This window comes from Procambarus clarkii, chromosome 12, assembly GCF_040958095.1.
Source record: "Procambarus clarkii isolate CNS0578487 chromosome 12, FALCON_Pclarkii_2.0, whole genome shotgun sequence".
Classification (NCBI taxonomy): Eukaryota; Metazoa; Arthropoda; class Malacostraca; order Decapoda; family Cambaridae; genus Procambarus; species Procambarus clarkii.
In genome coordinates this window covers 18,022,462-18,034,093 of record NC_091161.1, presented here as the reverse complement: position 1 = coordinate 18,034,093, position 11,632 = coordinate 18,022,462, and positions in this window count along the sequence as shown.

The window sequence follows — 11,632 nt, the reverse complement described above, 5'->3', positions numbered from 1 at the left end:
TACCAATGATCTTTAGGTGTCCGGTGGACTGTTTTTTCAGTGGGATTGAGTGGTTGGCTGCACTCTGAATCGCTTTGACAATATCTTGTTCCGCCTGATTAATGTCTTCGGGAAGATCATAGTTTCTTTGCCACTCAGAAATGAGGTTTTGAAATCGGTCCCAGTTTGCTAAAGCAAAGTTCCAGGCTTCAGATGGACGCGGAGGTGGGATGGGTAGATATAGTTAGTAATTATCAAAAGAAGGCACCAAACCGGGAAGGCTATGTAGCACCATCAAATACGCAAAATAATCAGAGGGCGCTAAATATCACCAAGGATGCCAATACGAGAACAAAAACGCATAAGGCGAACGATATCAAAAGTATCCGAGTCACCAAGAATTCTAACGAGGGAAAGGTGACCGCGAGGTGCGGTCGGAAAGCAAGACACACGCTCGTCCTAGAAGTCAGGACATTTAAGAAGGACATGCACGACTGTAAGAGGGACAATGCAACTTGGACAATAAGGAGCAGGGCAGCGCTCCATCAAGTGACCATGGGTTAAGCGAGTATGGCCAATACGCAACCTCGCCAGAGCTGTTTCCCACCGCCGATAATGGTGGGAGGAGGACGGCCACGAGGAAACACAACATTTAAGAGTACGTAGTTTGTTACCAGTAACAGACAACCAAGAAGCCTGCCAACGGGTAAGGGCGGAGGAATTGATAACCGGGTAAAAGTCGGAATATGGAATGCCTTTACGAGAGATGGGACAAGAGCGGACAGCTTCCTTGGCGGCAGCATCCGCACGCTCATTTAAAGACACACCAATATGGCTGGGAACCCAACAAAACTCAACCGACTTAAATTTACTGTGAACGAGAAACAGCCATTGCTGGATCTCGACAACTACTGGATGAACCGGATTAAAGGACCCGAGAGCCATGAGGGCACTACGAGAGTCAACAATAACTACAAAGGAAGACTGGCAACGAGAAAGCAGGAGACGAAGAGCATAGAGAATAGCATAAAGTTCCGCTGTAAAGATGCTAGTCTCCGGAGGCAAGCGACACATATAAGTGCGATCAGGAAAAACAACAGAGTAGCCAACAGCATCCGCTGACTCAGACCCATCCGTGAAGACAGAAACGGAGCGGGAGTGAGAAGAAAAGTGCTCGAGGAAAAGGCGTTTCAGAACCGTAGGAGGGGTAAAACCTTTAGTGATACGGGTCAAGGATGTACAAAACCGCGGAAGAGGGACCCTCCACGGGGGCAAAGAAGGAACAACACGAGGAGAAACATCAGAAATACGAACGGAAAGAGAATCCTGTAGGCGAGATAACCGGACAGAAAGAGGGAGGTGGTGAAGAGGAACAGGAACCGCAGGAGGGGTAAAAGTTAAAGCACGACAGAGGCGAAAGGAAGGATGTTGCAAGGACCGCGCAAGATAGCGAAGACAGTAGCGATCACGGCGGTCCCGGAGAGACAGGAAGCCAGTGTCAACATACAGGCTAAGGATGGAGTCGAACGAAAGGCACCAGAACTGAGGCACAACCCAGTATGGTGCAAAGCATCAAGACGGCGAAGAGTAGAAGGAGAAGCAGACGAGTAAGCAGGGCAACCATAATCGAGCTTAGACAGAACGAGAGAGGAATGAAAAGCAAGGAGAGTGCGCCTATCTGCCCCCAAGAAGTATGGGACAAGACCCAAAGGAGGGTAAGGGCCTTAGAGCACTCAACACGGAGGTAAGAGATATGGGGAGACCAAGACAAACGAGTGTCAAGGAATAACCCCAAAAGCTTCGCGGAATCTTTGTATTCAAGGGGATGACCATAAAGTGACAAAGAGGGACGAAGAACAACCCGTTTCCGCGTAAAAGTCATGGCACAAGTCTTAGAAGTAGAGAACTTGAAGCCATGATCTGTGGCCCAAGACGACACGGCATCAATTGCAAGTTAAAGCCGGCATTGAAGGAGAGGCGAATCATCACCCTGACAACAAAGGGTAAGATCATCGACATAGAAAGCGGAGAAGACACCAGAAGGAAGAGAGGAAAGAAGACCATTGAGGGCAACCAGAAAAAGAGTAGTGCTCAGAACACTACCCTGGGGCACACCTTCGTATTGCTGAAAAGAGGGAGAGAGAGCGGTACCAAGGCGCACCCGAAAGGAACGACGAGAGGAGGAAGCTGCGGAGAAAGAGAGGGAGATGACCACGAAGGCCAAAAGAATGAAGTTGAGATAGGATATGATAACGCCAAGTGGTGTCGTAAGCCTTTTCCAGGTCAAAAAGGACAGCAACAACGGAGGTCTTCGCAGCAAAAGCAGTACGAATATAGACCTCCAAGTTCACCAGGACATCTGTCGTGCTGCGGCACTTGCGGAAACCAAATTGAGAAGGGAGAGGAGGTGATGGTGTTCCAGGAACCACATCAGACGAACGTTAACCATACGTTCAAAGAGTTTGCAGACACAACTTGTGAGAGCAACAGGGCGAAAGTCCTTAGGGGAAGTACCCAGAGACCCCGGTTTGCGAACAGGGAGGACAACGGCATCGAACCAGTCCTCAGGGACTGACGACGACTCCCAGATCCGATTATACAGACTCAGTAAATACTGAGACGTGCTCGGAGGGAGATGGCGAAGCATCTCATAATGAATACCATCGGAGCCCGCCGCCGTAGAACCGCAGAGGGCCAGGGCAGAACGAAGTTCAGAGAGAGAGAAGGGATCATTATAGGGAAGCTGAAGATGAGTGCCGAAATCTAAAGGACGAGACTCAAGGACAGGTTTACGAAGAAGGAAAGATTGGGGAAGATGAAGACCAGAGCTAACAGAAGAAAAATGGGAACCCAGTTCGGAAGCGACCTGCAACGGGTCCGCCACAAGAGTATCATGGAGGTGAAGGACCGGTGAAACATCAGGAACGAACTTACCCACTATCTTGCGGATACGCTTCCAGATCTGGGCCAGAGGGGTTTCGGACGTAATTGATGAGACATAAGATGCCCAACATTCACGTTTAGCCGTATGGATGACCCTACGGGCCACCGCACTCGCTTTCCGAAAGAAAAGAAAAGAATCGGTCGTCTGCCTACGGCGGTGCCTCTTCCAGGCTGCACGCTTACAGCGGACAGCCCGAGCACAGTCCGCATTCCACCAGGGAACGCACTTCCGTGGACCCCGAGAGGAAGAGCGAGGAATAGAGCGGAGGGTAGCGTTGAAGACAGTGTCATGAAAAAGGAGGAGAGCGCGAGAGAGAGGCAGAAGGGAGAGGTCAGAGAGAGCAGCACTGAGGGTAAATAGGGTCCAGTCTGCCTTAGCAAACTGCCACCTAGGGAAAGAGAGCGAAGGGCGAAAAGAGAAAAAGGAAAACAAGGATGGGGAAATGATCACTTCCATGGAGGTCATCAAGAACCTGCCACGTGAAATCTAAGTAAAGAGAAGAAGAGCAGAGAGAAAGATCAAGACAAGAAAGAGTGCGAGTCCGAGAGTCCAAATGAGTGGGCTCACCAGAATTCAGAAGAGACAGGGAAGAAGAGACGAGAAACGGCTCAAGGAGGCGACCCCGGGTATTCGTCAGAACGTAACCCCAAAGAGAATGACGACAATTGAAGTCACCCAGCAGGAGCACAGGCTCCGGCAAGGAGTCTAGGAGGTGTTTCAAATCAGGAAGAGAGAGCGGGACACTCGGGGGAGATAAATGGAACAAACTGTGTACCATTTCCCCACAAAGATACAAGCAGCAGAACAATGGAGAGGCGAAGGAAAAAGAAAAGGAACAAAGGGAACATCAGCACGAATCAAGAGAGCAGAAGAATTAGAAGCCCCAGCAATGGCTGGGGGGGGGGAGAGAAAGGAATAGCCACGAAAACGACCAGGACGAGCACCAAGCATTGGCTCCTGGAGACAGACACAAAGGGCGAAAACCGCGAAATCATTAGTTGGAGTTCGAGGAAATTGGCGTAATAACCTCGAACGTTCCATTGAAGAATGGACAACGACGAGAAGAGAAAGGACAAAAACAGAGAACAAGGAAGAAACAAATGCGAAAGAGCAACAGAGCACGTTAAAGAATATCAGGGTCGGGATCAGGGTCAGCAAAGTCAGGGTTAGGGGGCATGGGTAAACTGAGCAAAGACGGAGGGAAGGAAACGGGAGAACAGATCAGAGGTGGGCGGGCGGGGTCTGGAGGAGGAGGAGACAACGGAGAGGAGCAGTCAAGGACAGCAGCAGGAAGAGGGGGAGAAGAAAGAGGGGAGCACACCCCAGCAAGAGCAGCAACCGAAAGGGAAGCAGGGGCCAAAGAAACCTCCATAGCAGGAACAGGGGGAGCAATCACTGAAACGGGAGGGGAATGAGCAACAGAGCCAGAAGTAGGAGCTGAGGAAGAAAGCAAAGCCTTCTTACCCGCCGGGGAAGAGGAAGGAGAGGAGCCAGGCTTACGCTTCTGACTTAGAGACCGGTGTCCCAGCAACTACGTACCGGGCAACGGATTCCAGTGTCTCAACAGGAGAAGCCGAACGAGAGCACACACGGCGGCCGTTAGGAGAGCGATGGACATCCGCCCGCACCGACAGGCGGTGGGGAGAGCCGATAGATGGAGGAAGAGGATGGGAAGGAGGATCGGAGGGGGACGAGGAAGAAGACACAGGAGACATGACAGACCGGGTTGAAAGAAGGGGAACCCCAGACAGAGGACCAGGAGGGGGACCCCTCGGGAGAGAACTCAAAGGAACAGAGGAGGGGGCAGTAGGCGTATCAGGGTCCAAGGCCCGGAAACGGTTGAGAGTCTGAGGAAGGGGGGAAGGACGAGGAGAGGAAGAGCGCAACATGCGAGCATAAGAGATGTTAGTATAAGGCGGGAGCCGGCGAACCTGGCGTCTCGCCTCAGGAAAAGATAAACGCTCCCGGTGCTTGAAGTTGAGGACGGCTGCCTCAAGCTTGTAATGGACACAGGCACGGGAGAAGGTAGGATGGGCCTCACAACAGTTGAGTCAGCGAGCTTGGGGAGAAGTGCACTCCGACTTAGAGTGACCTTCACTCCCACACAAAGGACAGAGAGAGACAGTCCCAGAGCAGCGGAGGGCACCATGCCCAAACCTCCAGCACTTGTTACAAAGTCGAGGAGAAGGAATATACTCCTGGACAGAGCACCTAGCACCAGCAAGAATGACAGAGGATGGAAGGGTCCGACCATCAAAGGTGATCTTCACAACGCGAAGGGGTTGACGGCGACGACCACGAGGGGGACGAGTAAACGAGTCAACCTGGAGGACAGAATGGCCTTGGGCATCAAGGATATGCCGAATATCATCGTGGCAATCCTGCAGATTCCGAACACCGGTTGCAACATGGGGTGGGAGGAGAATAGTGCCAACACTGGCATTCATCTGAACGTTCTTGGAGACCCGAACAGGGATCTCGCCAAGGCAAGATAAGGCAGCCAAGCGGGAAGCCGCATCCTGAGAAGAGCAGCAACGACACGAGTACCGAGACGAGTGTGGTTGAAAGTAACAGACGCATCCACAGAATCTACAAGATGCCGATGGAGGGAGAAATCGTCAGGAGGCGCAGAATCAAGAGGGAGGAGATCAAAGTATTTGGCCCATGAAGCAGGACCAAACAAGGCCTGATACGCATCAGCACTGGAAGGAATCGAGCGAGTGCGGTTGGGGCGCGAACGGCGTTGAGAATACCCCAGAGAGAGAGGGGTCAAAAGGCACAGTAGTCACAACGAAAGACTTAGCCACACCAGGGGACGAAGTGGTCACCACCGGGGGCTGGAGGCTCGACCCAACCACAGAGGAGGGAGGGGAGCTGGGGGAAGAAGTCAGGACGGTCAAAGGAGGAGCAAGGTCGGGGCCCAACGCAGCGGGAGCTACAGAGCCCGGTCTTCCAAAACAGGCCGACTCGGGGGCTTGGTCGCCCACCCCACGAGCCTGAGAGGGTACAACGGAAATATTCAACGACATAGAGACGAAAAGTGACAAATACATCCACGAATGTGCCCCCATACCCACCATGGAGCCACAATTAGAGGCAGGACACCCAACAGGAAGCTATCGCCGATCATGCCGGGGCCCCGTAGGGGTGCGTCGTGAGTATACGCCCCACAAACGCCACCTGAAGAACCGTCAGTCCGTCGAGATCGGGTTCAGCGACGAAAGGAGGATTGACAATAAAAGATACCCCTCGCTCGAGACGTTGGGTACTACAGTTCTACGAGTGCAAGAGTATGCCTCCTCAAGCACCCAGGCGTCAAAATAGAACAAGTCCAAAGAAATAATCCAAAACAAGCAAAAGGTCGGCAGGAAACGACAAGCAGATAGGAGAAGAGGGGGGAGAAAAACGAAACATAAGGAAAAGGAAAAGCGATCCGGCACAATTGGAGAAGACAGCAGCAGGAGTGCAAGGCCAGAAAAGGACTGCCCAACGGAGCATCACACTCCGGCAGCCATCCACCAAGCCCCCTCACGACGCCAACGGGCCGGATGGGGAGGGGGTGGGTAGATATAACTTGAGATCAATTTGGACCCCATAGTGGTCGCTTGAGTGTGGACTCAACTGACCATGTTGTTGCATCTCTTAGGGTGGCTGAAACGAAGGTAAGGTCTAATTTACCTCTTTGGATGTGGGTGGGTTCACTCCTGTTTAGGATTTGTATTTCTGGTAGCTGGTCTAGTAGATGTGCAATGTGAATGTCGGCCTCATTTGTTGTGTTCGAGCCCAGTGCCAATCGATGATTGGCATTAAAATCTCCACAAATGATTGTGTTTGATGAAGTCGCGTGTCCAAATAACAGAGAGATCCATTTCAGCATGTTGAGACCTGTACACATTAAACACTTCAAGTTTGTCGTGTCTTGGCTCAATGGATACTCTTATTACCTCTGTCCCTGCTCCACAATCGGGTGGGCTGATTATGGACTTGGAGATCAGGTCACATTTTACATAGATTGCACATCCCCCTGGATTGCCCGTTGATCCATGGAAGGAAGAAGCCTCGATAGCCTGAGATTTTAGGTTCTAATCCGGCTCGAAGCAGGCTCTTCTGCAGTATCAGGATGTCTATGCCTTTGGTTGCTGCTATGCATTTTAAGTGTTGCAATTGTGTGCAGCCCTTGCGCATTCCATTGCAGGATCTTTAGACCTCTAGGTTCTTGGAATTTGCTGATATTACCGTGGTATCCATGGAGTCTGATGAACACGCCATGAAAGTTGTGATTGGTGTAGAGGATCTTAGTGGACCTGAAATTTATTCATCTAGGTCGCTTTCAGACGAGCTGGACTGTTTTTTAGGGGAGTGTCTCCTGCCCTGCGTTCTTGAAGGCAAGGATATTATATTTTCGAAGTTCATGAGCTTGTGCTCAATTGTCTTCCGTGTCTCTGTGGTTTGCTTGATATCGTGTATCGACAACAGACTCTCAACCAATTTCGTGACCAAAGTTTTGAGCATTGGCCAGAGAGCGTCCAGTTGAGCGGGAGCACTAATTACTCTTGTACAGGTTTGGGGCCTGGCTACTTTTTGACCCATCTCAGTGGACACTTTGACACTGGTATTGTTACTCTTATCTTTATTGTCCCCAGTGTGCTTACTGGATGCAATGGGAGGGCGACTGCCTTGAACATGTTTCTTGTGGCCTCCAGCTATCCCTTTGTCTTTGAGGCCTTCACACCCTTCACCATGGCTGAAGGTGAAGAGCCGTGTGCCCCCTCTACCAGAATAGGTAGACCCCACGCAGTTTTTGTGGGCAGGGGAGCTGGTGGGAGCAAGCCCCCAGTTTTGGTGGGGGCTTCGGCTCTGCTGTAGGCGTGGTGGGTTTCGTTTGAAGCCTTTTGAGCCTTTTCGGGCATTTCCAGTTCCAGGCGTGATGTGCTTCGGAGCAATTTGGGCACTTTGCTTGGACAGGGTGTTTGCCTTGTGTTTATCAATGCATATTTTTGTGTTGTGGTGCTGGCTGCAGACTCCGCACCTCACTGGGCGTTGCCAGCCATCTTTGTGATACCCAAATCTCTGACATCTGAAGCATCTTAGGGGCTCTGGGGTGTAAGGCCTGTGTTGGAACACGTCCTAGATTCCAAGGTCAAGTTTCTCCAGGATCCGTCCTCTTACTGTAAGAAGGACTTGTCAGGTTAAAACCACAAAGCAGGAAACCCGACATCTCTCTGCTGACACCACATAGTTCAGCTTTTCGAGATGGTCACGGGCCATATGCAAGGGATAGTGGAGGACAATGATTTTTCTTATTTTATCCTCTGGCTTGAGTTCCACACATTTTGTGTAATTTTTTAGAATGATAAAGGGGGGATATTATTAGCCTATTAATACTATAAACACGAGACAGAACAGGAAACAATTGGTATAAATTGGATAAGTTTCAGATTTAGGAAAAGACCTGGGTAAATACAGGTAACAGGGGCGAACTCTAAGATACACATTAGTTCATGCTCTGTGTTGCTCCCCCCTTTGCTACATGCAATGGTTGATGGTGGGTTTCATTCATTCCTATGCTCAAACGATCCTTGACTGGACACTTTAAATAAGTAAAGTGAGCTAATAGGTCCTGAATATTGCCAGTGGCGTGATTGAATGGATAGATGGAGAGGAAAGGGGGTAATAATTGGGAATAGGTCTACTGCACTTCATCTAATAGCGTTAGTGTTTTGGTTGACATAATTGTTAATAAATAGGAGATCCAGCAAAAGTCTTGTGCAATTTCATTTCTTATGTTTAATATGCGATCTTATCTATAGAATGAACTTAGAAAATGGGAAACATTAGGAAAATGGGTTTAAATATGCTATTTCAGTAAACTGACTTATACAGGGAAGATGAAGACTGGCCTGCTGATGACGTCATTTGTCCATTAGCGATGCCTTGCATGGGTCACTGGGGTAACATAACTTGGGTATGCCAGGAGCCGGCATACCCAAATTATGTTACCCAGATCCCACCCCCAGGCAAATTGATGACTAGCTAGCCGATGATGTCATTGACCATTAGCGATGCCTGTGGGCGGGTCACTGGGGTAACGAAATTCGGCTATGACAGGAACCGATCTTTTAATCCCATTGAACAAAATGGCAGGATTTAGTAGGGTACCTTTTTATCTCACATTTTGGAAAATAACATATGTTTGACCATAGAGAAAGATAAATGAATGAAAATATTAGGAGACTGAGGCACTAGTGAATAAAAATTGAAAAACATACCCTGGGCTAGATGCAACCATTGGAAACTTTGAAAACACTCCTGAGGCTACAACTGTGTGCCCGGAGAAAAAATTGAAAACACCCCTGTAGCTACAACCGTGCATGGGAAAAAAATGACCCCCCCCCCTGTATCTAAACCGTGCATGGGAAAAAGCAAAATGCACAGTTTTAGTCATAACTTCCACTACTATTTACAGTAGTGCCCTATATTTGCCCTATGCCCAATAAACGATCCTTGAAGAAAGATCGACAATACTTAAATTACATTTTCTAGAAAGGCAAAGAAATAGGGGCGACATGATAGAGGTGTGACTGGTCATGATAAAGTGGGGATATTAATAGCCTATTAATATCTCAATACCTCAACTGTACTCTGACATCACAGGCAATATTCTGGTACCTTGGCTCGTATTTTTTCGCTCATTTTGTTATTCAATTCATAAGCCCTAACAAACCATCCTAGCCTAACTCATTATATAACAAACAAAATACATTTCTACAGACTCGTTTTAGCCAAGACGCAAAAAGCTGCCTATTATAGGGATAGAGTATTAGCTCCCATTAATAAATAGGTGTTAAGACCAACACCAACCCTACTGTTCAACTGTGTGTGACGTCACCAGATGGACAATGCAGCGTTGGCGTCCTACTTGCATATGTACTGTATTAGATATTATTCAAATGGCTGTACTAGCCATCCCCAGCTAACCTAATCAGAGGTTTAAGTATATACATTTTAGTCATCCACGACTGTAATCATTATTCAGTGATAAGTTCAAACTGTATATTATTATTCATAAGAACAATATAAGCAAACTGCCACGACTCAATGGATCAATGGCTGCTTCAGCTTCTCTGTTTCATTTCGTCCTTTTTACTGTATATATCAAATAAGACTACCTATCCTTGGGTAGGAAAGCTTAATTTTAAGAAGGGACTTCATACATTATTTACCTGAAACTCACGATGCTAAAACACATCATGAATTAAGAGGCGAGAGCACACAACTTCACTGCAAGATATGAAATAACATGGTAAATTTGGAAAATGACAGTCATACATTGTTAAAATTGGTTTTATTTCATGGTTATATTAAATAGTTAACATTGTTTAATGTAAACAATTTATAAAAAAAAAAACATTACCACTTGACATTTACGCAATTTTAAATAATTTACGGTTGTTTTCAACATATTTAGAAACGAATTCGAATAATTGTATGGAAGTTAACGAGCGACCTCGAAAACCGGTAGTGTATTTATGTGACATCAGCTTCATTGCCATTTCTTGTGTAAGGTGTTCGTCATTGTTGTAAAACTTACGTATTTTACTTGTTAGTTTGTTTACGAATTTGTCTGCATGGGGTATTACATCTTTCAACTTCTCTATGCATCCTAATTCTTCATCACTAATGAAGTCCGGAATGTCAACAGTCATGTCATGGAGTGAGCATTTGTCTTTCTTTCAAATATTGGTCCTCGACGAAGTTGAGCCGCTGGATGGAGTCGCCTTTCTCTGAGCTCTGGTGGTATCTCAAAAGTCATCTCACGACTTAAATGTGTGTGTTTAGCTGACGAACGTTTTTCTTTAAGCATGATGAGCATCTGCATGGGGTCTGCGTCCTTCACGACCTCTGGTGGTTCATTTATTAAGTTGGACAGCGCGGGGCAGAATTTTTTTTAGCTCTCAAATGTTCCGAAAACAGACTTTGAAGTTCTAAAGGCAGACTTGAATTTCGTTTCATTATTCAGTGCTCTTTCTTTGAAGGTTTCTTTGTGAAATGGAATTTGATTATTCCCATTTTCTTCCTGATCTAGAGGCTCATATTTTCCCTATATGTAACGTATAACTGCAATCTCCATCAAAAAAGAAATGCAGCATAATCTCAAGTGATGAACACTAACGCCATGATTAACTGATGATTTACCAATGTCCATTATTAACTGTACTGTAGATGAAAGTGTCGTCGATGAACACTGGTCAGTAGATCTTATGGTGACCAAATGGTTCTTTTTTCACATTTAGCTTGTACATGTAGGCCCCTCCTAACCCCTCTGCATACTCCGCCTCCACGCGGGTCGCACACCAAACCTGTGTCAGGTTAGGTTAAGGTCTAAGTTTCATTTCTTTGAACTGTACCCTGGGGCTGGTCCTCTCCCCCAGTTCGGTTGAGATGATCTACCTGCACAGCTGCTCTAACAACGTGGTCCTTTATAGACTTACTTCGGCCTCCAGGCGATCATAGAAGGGTTTTGTGGTTATTTTACCCAGGAAGGATTGTTCACTGTACGTTTCCCTCATCCATGTCCATACTTCCTGGAGTTTTATCTTAAGCTGTGCTGCAAAGGCCAGGGAAAAGGGGTGGGAGGCTACATCTCTTGTCTTCCACTTGTGTTCTAGGGTCTGAGTAGCTCCACCCTTGTTTTTTCTCCGAGTTTCT